Source organism: Podarcis erhardii (assembly GCF_964252035.2).
Source record: "Podarcis erhardii genome assembly, chromosome: 4".
NCBI lineage: Eukaryota > Metazoa > Chordata > Lepidosauria > Squamata > Lacertidae > Podarcis > Podarcis erhardii.
In genome coordinates this window covers 57,962,438-57,973,668 of record NC_138508.1, presented here as the reverse complement: position 1 = coordinate 57,973,668, position 11,231 = coordinate 57,962,438, and the positions used below count along the sequence as shown (strand labels likewise).

Below are 11,231 nucleotides of genomic sequence, written 5' to 3'. Positions count from 1 at the left end.
CCACATGGGTTGTAAGCAAGGTTCTGCAGTCATAACTTCCAGTATGCTAAGGAGCATGCTGAAAAAGTAACCCAAACTGAATTTATGGTAGTCATCAGGATCGCTGCTGTTCAGTGAGAGGTTGTCTCCTCCACAAAGATTGGTTCTCTTTTGCTATGATACAGCTGAGTTGCAGAACCCAGAACTGAGGAACTAGCAATAATGGCTGGGGTGACCAAACCGTTAATGTCTCTGATAGTGGCCACATGGGGTTCTCCCCAAAGCACACCGTTCCTGCTTTCATGAGTGCAATGTACCTTCAAACTCTTCCTCACTAGTGTTGCAGGCTTGGGAGGCCTAGCTGCAACCTTAGGCATCTTATTCACATTACAACCTGCTAGGTGTCGAGGCTCCCGTCTTCAATACTGAAAACACACGAAATAACATCCAGGCCTTCAGTTCTCCCTTACTAGATGTTTGGTATCCTCTTCCGCACTCTGGGAAAATCATGGAGATGGGGCAACCTTGGACAATTTGACTAATAGACTATTGAACAGCAAAATTATTCTATAATAGCCACTCTGTGTAGGCCAAAGAAAGATTAACAAATGCCCTAATCTTTCATGGAAAGTCTTAATGATGATTCTTAGCTAGAAGTATGTCTACATTTGTTATATTGTGTTGCTTTACGCCAGCTTCCGTTCTACTTTGCACATGAGTAAGCTAATATTGTGTTATGTTTGGCTTGGGGGTGTTATGTTAGTCTTTATGGGGGATATGGGAAACACATTTGGCTCTTCATTTACTCAGGTGAATTTGTTTAATTGAATTGATGTCGTTTTCCCTTCTGTGACTTCCTCTAATTTTCACTGGAAATTTTTAAGAAGCATGATACCGATACTGTGATTTGGTTTTTGGTTTTTTTTGCCGTTCTATCTATACTTGTGTTTTATGTCAGAAAACCCTCTTGCTACAATCAAATATTCAGTGAAGTGTGCATAAGAACATTGGTTTCATGTAGAAAACTCAGATTTATATATAAAATTTACCTTTAGATGCTTTCTTAGTGTAAATTCAGTTTGGCCCAGTTTATAGCAGATGAAATACCTGTTGTCCAATATTTTGTTCAGTATTGTAGTCACCAAGCATTAGCATTTTAGCATTATAAAAAAAAGCAAATCCATATGTTTCTAAAAGTTTTGTTCCAAAAAAGCTAAATAAAAAATATTTCATTTCTGACAAACTAACTAGACTGCATAGTTTGTTGTTATCATTATCATCCTTCATTGTCTTGTCTTTGAAGTACTTCTGACTGCAGACATATGGGTCCAGAGGGGGTACATCACAGTGATCCTTTGTTGGGGGGCAGGGATGCATTGATCCAGTGTCCCCTCCCTATTCTCCAACTGGTCAGCAGCAGTGTAAGAGATCGTGGCACCAATCATATTTTTGGAGGCAGTTTTCAGTCCGGCACAAACTTCAACCAGGTCCTGTGTCTGCTTTGTGCTGGAGTCTTTAACAACAAGCAGGGTTGGGTATCCAGAAAACAATATCCATATGCCCATATACATGAAATCTGAAATGAAAGCTAATTCTTGCTTGTGCAGTTATAATACTGGTTGTAGCATTGTCTGGTCCCCAAGTTGGGGAGTACATTACTGTGGAAGTTTTTTTAAAAAAATAAATTAGTCCAAGTCTTTAGAAATTGATCCTGGAGCCCTTAATCTGATGGGATTGACAGAGGTACATACGGTATTGCCTCTGTCTTTGGCAGATGCGCCTAATGTATTTGCACTAATGCAGATCACTCAGAGGAGGATGTACACCAGACCATGAATTGTTCCCGAAGTGACCTTGATCTTCACATTTACAAAACCAGAGAGGAGGCCGGCTTTATAAACTGTTGTACCGCAGCATCTCTGCACTCTCACTGAATTTCTTCATGCAGCATTTCTTTTTTTTCTTGAACATCTCCACAAATGTTAGAGGATGTTGGAACTGCTTGCAGCCACAAATTGGTTTTGTGGGTCAGGAGGTGTGGGCAGACTTCAGGATTGTTTAGGGCTACTTTACTTCTTTTTTAAAAAGTAGAACCTGAAGATCAGCCAACCCTGAGCCATATCTAAGAAACATGCAGACAGAATGAAATAAGATAATGCATTGGAGTTCATTCTGAACCTAGGAATTAGTTTTCAGTACTGGACTTAAGGTCCTTTCACGTGTAAATCCACTCTTGATTAACTTTTGCAGCAGCCTAGTTTAGGTGAGCAGCCTAGTTTATTTCTTTAGTTAAGATAACTTGTTAGTTAAGACTAAGACTTGTTAGTTAAGACTCAGTAACACTTTGCTGATTGCTGAAAATTCACCAGGTATCGACCAGCAGACCCTGATCTACATTCTGCCCCCTCCCTATCTCAAGTGCCCTGAGATGTTAAAATGGCTGGTTTATCCTTTCCTTTTTAGGAAAATTGGGTCTAGTTGGATAGAGATAGGGCCAGATGGGGCCTTTTTAAAATCAGTCAGTGCATCAGCTGACTGATTAAAAATGAGGCTGCCCTCATTCACCCTATTACGTGTAGGTGAAACAATAGGGTTAAGTTGAGCACAGTGTGTTCTGTGCTGTACTTGTTCTGTAGATAAATAGAGGACTTCAGTCCACAGCATTACTTTCATAAGTAATAAATATCCCCTTAGAAAAATAGTTCTGTGTCTTTACCTCTCAATTACTGGGTTGTCTGAGGAGACAAAGTTTAAAAAGATTACAAGTCTTTCCCAAAATCACCAGGAGTCCTTTCAATAGAGGTGCAATTAATGGAGAAAAATATATTTAAATTTTGTAACTGAATGCCACAATGATTAATATGGCAAGCTTTTTCAAAACAACCACCACCTAGCTATATTTGTGGCACAGCTGCTGGGAAAGTTTCATCTACATGAGGAAAAGAGGAAGGGCGCCATTCTTTTAAAAGTGAAGTGCCATTCTGCCCCCCTCCCCAAAGATTTCCCCAAGAGCCTGTGAGAGGATTCTCCTCCTTCTGCCACCATACTACCCTAGCAAATCAGCTGATGCCTTCAAGGAGCTCTCCATGCTGTGGGATATTACCCAGGGTTCATGTTTACTTTTAGAAGTGAGGCACAGTGGAGACTATGATGTCTTTAGGACATATAATTTATTTATGCATATATACAACCTGAGCCTATGACGGAGGAGTTCACAGCATTAGCAAACCAAGAGATCTCTCTCTGCCTGCTGCTTTGCTTCTAGGTCACATCACTCCTCAACTCTGGTTTTTGTCCTCACTATCTGGGAGTTGAGGGAGGAGCCCCACCCATTTGCCATCTCCTACAGAGACACTTAATCCCCTTTAATGGTACATTACCACCTCAGAGGAAGCTAGCTTGGCTTGATTGGATTTTAACATTTTCTGGATCCAGGGATTGGAGGGGCCTAGCACCCAAAAACTCCTAACAACCAAGACATCTGTCCCCGGATGTACAAACAAACAGCAAAATACAGTTTCCTTGTAGAAAATTAACAGAAAAGGCATTAGAACACACACAATCATAAACAGATAAAACACAATTACACTTTTAATTCCTTTAATTGTATACCACCCAGGGTATCACCTCACTGGAAGCTACCTTGGCTTGATTAGATTTTAACACTTGCTGGATCCAGGGATTAGAGGGGTCTGGCGCCCGTCTTAACACCCCAGACCTCGACTAAATTCTAACATTTGCTAGATTCACAGATTGGAGAGATCAGGCACCCACAAATTCAGAACACTATATATCAGCCTACCAGTAGGTGACATTTATTTGTACAATAAAAACAGATCTCTTGTAATTTAGTTCCAAAATTAATTCAAAACTGATAGGTTTCAAAGCTTATCAAGGTGGTTAAGTGCACAGAGTATAGCAGTGTGTGTGCGTCTGTGTGTGTGCCCTTGGACTTTAATCTGTACCTTAACTGTAGTTTTATGGCTTATGGTCTAAGAGCCTTGAAGAATCAAAAGGAAAGATGCAATTACTCGGGGCATGTGCAAAAAGTCCACCTGGAGCCTGTCCTCTTTGGATCTAATCTAGAATAAGACAGCAAAAGGGGTAGTAAAAATTCACAGGAATAAAATGTGATCATTATTAGCCATGAGACTAAACATAACTTCCAGGCAGTATCCAAAGTTCCCATTCTTGTTTAAAGAAATAGGTGGCATTATCGTCACAACAAATCTGAAAAGTTGCCCTTCTTGCTCATTAGCTTGCATGTGTTTGAGTAGCAGCCTTCTAACAGCCTACAGTTTTACTGTATATTGTCTGTTTCCGCCCACTGTTCCCATACTCTGGGTGATATGCCAATTGTGGTAAATGGTATTTCTTATTCTATCTTAGGTTACATTATCAGCATCGCTCTCTATTAAATGGCTCAGGCCACATGCAAAGTACTGTTCTCACTTCTAAGTGCTGTATTTTGTGAAGGATTTTGACAAACTAAGGTGTCCAGAAGTGGATGACTAGCATGGTCTGGAAATCAAGTCATAGAATCATAGAATCATGGAGTTGGAAGAGACCACAAGGGCCATCGAGTCCAACCCCCTGCCAAGCAGGAAACACCATCAGAGCACTCCTGATATATGGTTGTCAAGCCTCTGCTTAAAGACCTCCAAAGAAGGAGACTCCACCACACTCCTTGGCAGCAAATTCCACTGTCGAACAGCTCTTACTGTCAGGAAGTTCTTCCTAATGTTTAGGTGGAATCTTCTTTCTTGTAGTTTGGATCCATTGCTCCGTGTCCGCTTCTCTGGAGCAGCAGAAAACAACCTTTCTCCCTCCTCTATGTGACATCCTTTTATATATTTGAACATGGCTATCATATCACCCCTTAACCTCCTCTTCTCCAGGCTAAACATGCCCAGCTCCCTTAGCCGTTCCTCATAAGGCATCGTTTCCAGGCCTTTGACCAGTCCTATGTGGAACAGTTGAAAGAGCTGGATATGTTTAGTGTGGAGAAGAGAAGATCAAGGGGGGACATGACAGCAGTCCTCTGATATCTGAAGGGTTGTTAAAGATGCAGAAGATCTGTTGCTTCACAGGGCAGGACTAAAGCCCATGGGTGGGAACTGCAGGTTGACATTAGAGAAAAAGGCTATTTGGCGGAGGAACAGACTACATTGAGAAGTGCTCTCTATGCAAGGAAAATGGTTATAATTTTCATTAGACTACTTGGGAGGCAAGCCAGTACACACAATGACACAAACAAGATCAGTGTCCCATAATGGGTTAGAAATGGTTGTGTGTGTTGTCAAGGAAACTTCAAGGAACGAGCTCTAGATGGCCTAATGCAGACATCCTTAAAGTAGCCTTACATTCTGTCTTCTCTGTTCTTGAGAGGTGATCCTTACCAAACTTTTTAAATTCAGGTTGTCCCCATGTCTCCTGGCAGAGGCTCTGTGCCTTGAACAATAGGCCAAAATGCAATGGGTGAAGCTTTGCCACCCCAGCAATTCCCTATTAGGAGTTTCTGCCTGCCTGTTAAAGGCCTCAGAAGCTTTCCAGAAAGAGGCGACCATCCTGTTTATAATGCAGCCTTCCCGAGACTTGGGTACCCAGATGTTGCAGGATTACAGCCACCATCAGCTTTAGCCAGCATGGCCAATAGTCAAAGATGATGGGACTTAAATATTGAGGGACTTAAAGTTGGGGAGGAGTTCTCCAATGCACAAAACAGCCCAACAGTTAGTTTTCTTTCTGGCAGCTTTGATGCCAGTGGAAGTTCTGAACACACCCAACCCTCCAGGGAACAGAAACCACAACGAGATTGCAAATGTTAAATGACATACTAGTTATATCCGCATAATCTTGCTTCTCCCTGGCCCATCAATTCTGGGCTGTTTACATTTTACAGCTTGTTTGTTACGTAAAAGAAAGATAAGGGTTATATAACCTTACAACACAATTTTTACTGTTATGCATAAAAATACCATGTGGAAGGTGTCTATGAACTCCACGCCCTAGATACTTTCTTTAGACATATTTCCACTGACATAAAGTGGAATGGATAGTAGTAATCAACAGCCCTCTCTTTTAAAGTCATCTTGGTCGGTGCACATCACTGCCACCTGTGGAAATGAGTTTCACAGTTTAACGGTGTGCTGTGTGAAGAAGTACAATAACACTTATCATCTTCATAGTATGCTGCAGGTTGTTGTTATTCTGGTGGAAGGGAAGGGGCTACATGGCAGCAGCTGGTGGGACCAGAATGCAAAGACTACATGGGAGACAAGCCACTATACATAAACTCATAGAGCTGCAAAGTTGGAAGGAGTCCCAAGGGCCATCTAGCCCAACCCCATAATACAGGTATCACAGCTAAAGAATCCGTGACAGAATCTGTTTTAAAAACCTCCACTGACGGAGAGTCAACCACCTTCCATAGTAGTCCGTTCTCAATGTCAGAAAGTTCTTCCCAATGTTTAATTGGAATCTCTTTTCCTGCAATTTGAATCCATGATGCTATATAGCCTCTACACAATTTCTGGGGTTAACCCATCAGGATGGAGTGGAGTTTGGATTTGATATCCCGCTTTATCACTACCCGAAGGAGTCTCAAAGCGGCTCACAATCTCCTTTCCCTTCCTCCCCCACAGCAAACACTCTGTGAGGTGAGTGGGGCTGAGAGACTTCAGAGAAGTGTGACTAGCCCAAGGTCACCCAGCAGCTGCATGTGGAGGAGCGGGGAATCGAACCCGGTTCACCAGATTACGAGTCCACCGCTCTTAACCACTACACCATACTGGCTGAATGTGCAGTAAGCAGGCTATCTGGAAGAGACCACTATCAAGGTGCTACCTTTTAAAAGTTAACAGAAATTGGCTAGTCTTGGTTGTTTGTCATTTTATCTGAAGCACATTCACTTGAACAGAGATGGTTCTACATAAGGCTTTTTTTCAGCTGGAACTCAGTTCTGTCACCTCTCAGGTGGGCACCAGTGGTGTTATAAGAGAACAAGAGCAGCATTTATGGTGAGCTCCAGCACTTCTTTTTCTAGAAATATAACACTGGTTCTACAATGTCAGGGAGCGAAACAGGCAAACAGGGATAGCGTTCTTTCTCTTCTAGAACTTCTGTGTTCTCTTGCAATCAAGATTGGCTGAACTTAGGTATGAGAATGAGTGCTGGAAAAATATTCATATCCCACGTGCAGCTCAGTGCTACCTGGAGTGTAATTGTACTTTGAATACGAATAAGTAGATGTGGGTCAAGAGGAGCCAATCATTGTGCTTTGAGCAGTGTTCTAAGGAGGCTTATCAGCTTCCTGGATCATAGACACAGATATAACTGAGCAGTCAAAAGCATTAAGAGGCACTCTCAGCAAGCAAGCTGACAGACAGGTGAGTCGTCTTTTCTGATAGCTCAGTGCTTAGGTTCACCCTTTTAATGGATTTAGTATCCTTTGTGTTGATTCACTTATGTTTGTGGCTTTTTTTCTTTTCTTGCTTGATTGATGTTTACTGATTATCTGACATTTGAAGAGGTGGATGAGATTGCAAAATGAGCATTTTTATGCAAGGTCCTGAAAAATAATCTAGAAGTTCCAGGATTTTCATATTAGGACTACTATGCTAAACCCTTCTTTATTATTTTATTTGATAGAACTTGGGGGATTTCTGCAGAAAATTAAGAAATATTATTGCCCCCAGACTTGTTATCACATAACCCTATAATCAAAATAATCAGTTTATTACCTCTAAAGCTACTTAAACATTGACAAAGGCCTCCTGTGAAACTATTTGAATCTTTAAACTAATGCCTTCCAAGTGTCTTCCATATCTGTTAATATAATATAGCACTCTTCCCATCACCTCCACCTTGTGATTTCTTGTTATTTCATTCCTTGCTATGAAGAAATTGCATTGTTTATTTGCACATGGACCTTTTCTGTAGCTTAAATATCTAAACGTAGGAGATGATAGACAAATTTTGGAAAACACAAGAGTTGCTTAAAACCACCAAACCATTGCAAACATGGGACAAGGATGCATGCTGTACAGAAACCAGCTAACAAAACCAGTTGTCGGAGGGAGACGAGGCTGTTTATTGCAAATAGTTGCCATTGCAAGATGCCACAAGCAAATTTATCAAATTATTTAGGCAGCTCAGCCCAAACATGGCAGCCATCAGATATCAAGTATCAATGCATTATTTTAAAAAGGAAGTGTTATTTAATTTTACTTAAAAAACATTTCCATTGAGGAAGTATACAAAGAGCAACAAACAATATACAGAGTACAAAACTGTCCAATTCTTCCTGGGAGCAAATTTGTGCTACAAGGAAATTAAGTGGATCTTCTCTGGTAAGTATGGGGAAGGCATTCTTTGAAAGTAGAATGTGGCAGTGTCTCCCAGACAGATAACTCAGAGAAATAATCAGGGTGGCCAAAACTTATCTTAAGATAGTGGTAAAACTGAGAAAAATGTGTGGTGGATGTAGCATTTAGCTGTCCCAAGACCCTTTGGTTTGTCTTTTTAATACACTGCCTTGTTTCACTAAAAGAAACAGCTTCTCAAACCTTAAGGGAGAAGGACCTCACATTTACCATATTTTTCACTTGTTCCAAATAGCTTTTTTTTTAGGGGCAGTGAGGTTTACATTTTTGTAAGGTGTACAAAAATGCACATACTGAAACAAAATGTTCATAAAAATGCACCTATTAGTGGCGATAGCATGCAATAATTCATTATATTAGGGGAAATTGTTTTGCAAAAATGAGTGTATTAGGGGAAATGGCATACAAACTTGTGTACGTTAGGATAAATTCACACTACAAGCCTGATAAATTTTTATAAGGAGTTTTTGTATTACAAAAAGAATTACAAGCTGATGTGGAAATGTGGAGAACTGAATTTAAAATGGGAAATAGTGAGAAACAGGAATCAGAAATGGACAGATTTGCCCATACCTACCAGAGGCAAGGCTGTGGAAGACTTTCCTAGTGGCTGGTTATTTGCTACCCACTGCAGGTTGGATGGGAATAGGTGGCTAGTTTGTTCAATAGGTTGCCTGACTTCTGCATGCGATGACACTGCAGCATTCCATGCGCTTAGTTGTGAGTTACCAATTGCAACGTGAACAATCACAAACTTGCACAAATTAACTGACCTGCCAAACTACGTTTGTCCTTAAGCATACCATAGCAGTTGTGCATCTGCTTAGGGCTCTTTATATAATTGTACCCTCAATGTTGTGATAGGAATTTTGAGGGCTTACTAGCTGCTTTGCTTCTCAATATTCTCTGGTTGGCCTCTGTTATTTTCTCCTACCAATAGGGAACCTATGTAAGGACTCTATACGGGCTCTTGGATACCCCATAAGGGAAAAAGGACAGATTTTTGTTTACAATAATGTGAACAATGTAACAAATTTTTCTTGGTAGTATTTTTTTAAAAAGTATTTATATTGATTCAGAGTTGTTTTTTAAAAAAGTATTTAGCACATGCCTTAAAATTTGGCTCAAATTATATGACATCACATGTCCTGGATTGGGTAACAGACCAATAATATTCAAATATTTCAGACCCACAACTCACCCTTAACTTCTACCTACATAAGACACAATTTTAATTTTTTTTATTTTTTTTTTACTATTTGTGTCCATCTTTTCCCTAGTTTGTGGGAGCTGTTCTGACCAAATAGAAAAGACCTTACTGGGTGGGTGGGTGTTTCTATAGTGTATGGGTTTTATCATTTGCATGGTAACGGTTTCTAATAAAGCCAGACTAAACAAATAAATGTGTATCTGAAGAAGTGTGCATGCACACGAAAGCTCATACCAAGAACTGACTTAGTTGGTCTTTAAGGTGCTACTGGAAGGAATTTGTTTTGTTTAAACAAATAAATGTAATCTAAGAAAAGAAGTTTAATGTTTAATGACCAGACTTATTTCCCTGATAGCTGGGAATCTCTTTTGCCTTTAAAATAAGCATCAAAATTTGAGGCAGTGACACCACGCTTCCAGTGCAATCATATACAAGTAAACTCAGAATAAATCCTCACCAAATTGGTGGGGTTTACTACCATGCAAGGGCACGTGGATTGCAGTCTTCAGAACTTAAGGGAGGGAAGAAATGAGTTTGGAACCAGTTTTGTTGTTTGCATTTGTGGGAGCCAGAGACTGCAGGCACAGAACTGTGAGCTGATTGAAGATGATGCACCCAAGGGTGCAGGGTCTTTCCTGAGCATCTAGAGCAGATTCGGCAACCTTGTTGCCTCCTATAGGTGTGTCACTTTGCATCCAACATGGTCTGCATGCATATTTATAAATAAAATAGTTATTACACAGACACCATTAATAACACTCTCATTCAGAGGAAACAAAACCGTTCAAGGAAGTGGAGAGCATATGTCAGTAATATATGCTGCTGCAAAGCCTCCCCACCCCATCATGCCATCCCCAATACTTCACTCGCCCCCCCCCCCCAATAAAGGTCAATGATTCTGGCCTTCTCAACCCTCCCAGCGCAGCTTTGTTTGCAAACATTCTGCTTTGTGTCCGCTGTGGTTAGTTTTCTGGTTAAGACAGCCAGCTACTGATAATACTTAAGCTTATCTCTGCTTTGTGCATAAGTGACTTTGCTCACAGTTCCCCAGGATTAATTTTCTACATTAGGCAGTCACCAGTTTCCACCACGAAAGCTGACGGATCCAAAACGAGAACAGCCATTTCCAAACTATTTTAAAAGCACCCTTCAAAGTGCAACTCGAGGATTGCCTCTTGGTGCGGGATTTAGCTACTTGTGTAATACGCACAAGAAAGTATCCAAAGGACCAAATGCTGAGCTTGTACTGCTTTGTTATGACTGGGGCGAGGGAAGGGGCACCTTGAAGACGCAGTATTCAGCTAAGGGAAGCTTACCTTTGAGTAGACATGCATAAGATAGCAGAACTCTGGAAAATTACCAGACGTCTTGCAATGGTTGGATGTAATCCTCACCTTTGACCATTGCACATTGCAGAGAGGTGTGTCTCTTCAGCCATTTCCTGGTTGCTTGAGCTGTTTCTGGCTGCTACACCTTTAAAAATGTGACTAATATAATGTCAACATTAGTTATCAGACCTAGTATTGGAAGAAGTCAGTCTTGGGTAGATATTTTTAGCTCTCTGTCTCTTTTAAACCAAGGGCTTGCTGACAACAACATGCTCAGAATCTGGTTTGTATCACATATGAAAAATTAAAAAACCCGTATCTTTTACTTGG

The 11,231-nt window shown here is 40.7% G+C and overlaps 1 protein-coding gene and 1 long non-coding RNA gene across 2 annotated transcripts in view; one reads left to right on the top strand and one right to left on the bottom strand.

Moving 5' to 3' along the window:
- Positions 1-4,944: 4,944 nt before the first annotated feature.
- Positions 4,945-11,035, bottom strand: LOC309340124. Its single transcript, XR_014155818.1, has 3 exons — positions 10,890-11,035; positions 5,958-6,095; positions 4,945-5,096 (listed from the first exon to the last, which is right to left on the bottom strand). It is a non-coding gene; the product is annotated as an uncharacterized lncRNA (long non-coding RNA).
- Positions 7,270-11,231, top strand: part of LOC309340084 (cystathionine beta-synthase-like) — a 36,505-nt gene continuing 32,543 nt past the window's right edge. Inside the window, exon 1 of the mRNA XM_081858595.1 lies at positions 7,270-7,367. The gene's annotated coding sequence lies outside the window, so the exon portion shown is untranslated. The remainder of the gene's footprint in view (positions 7,368-11,231) is intronic.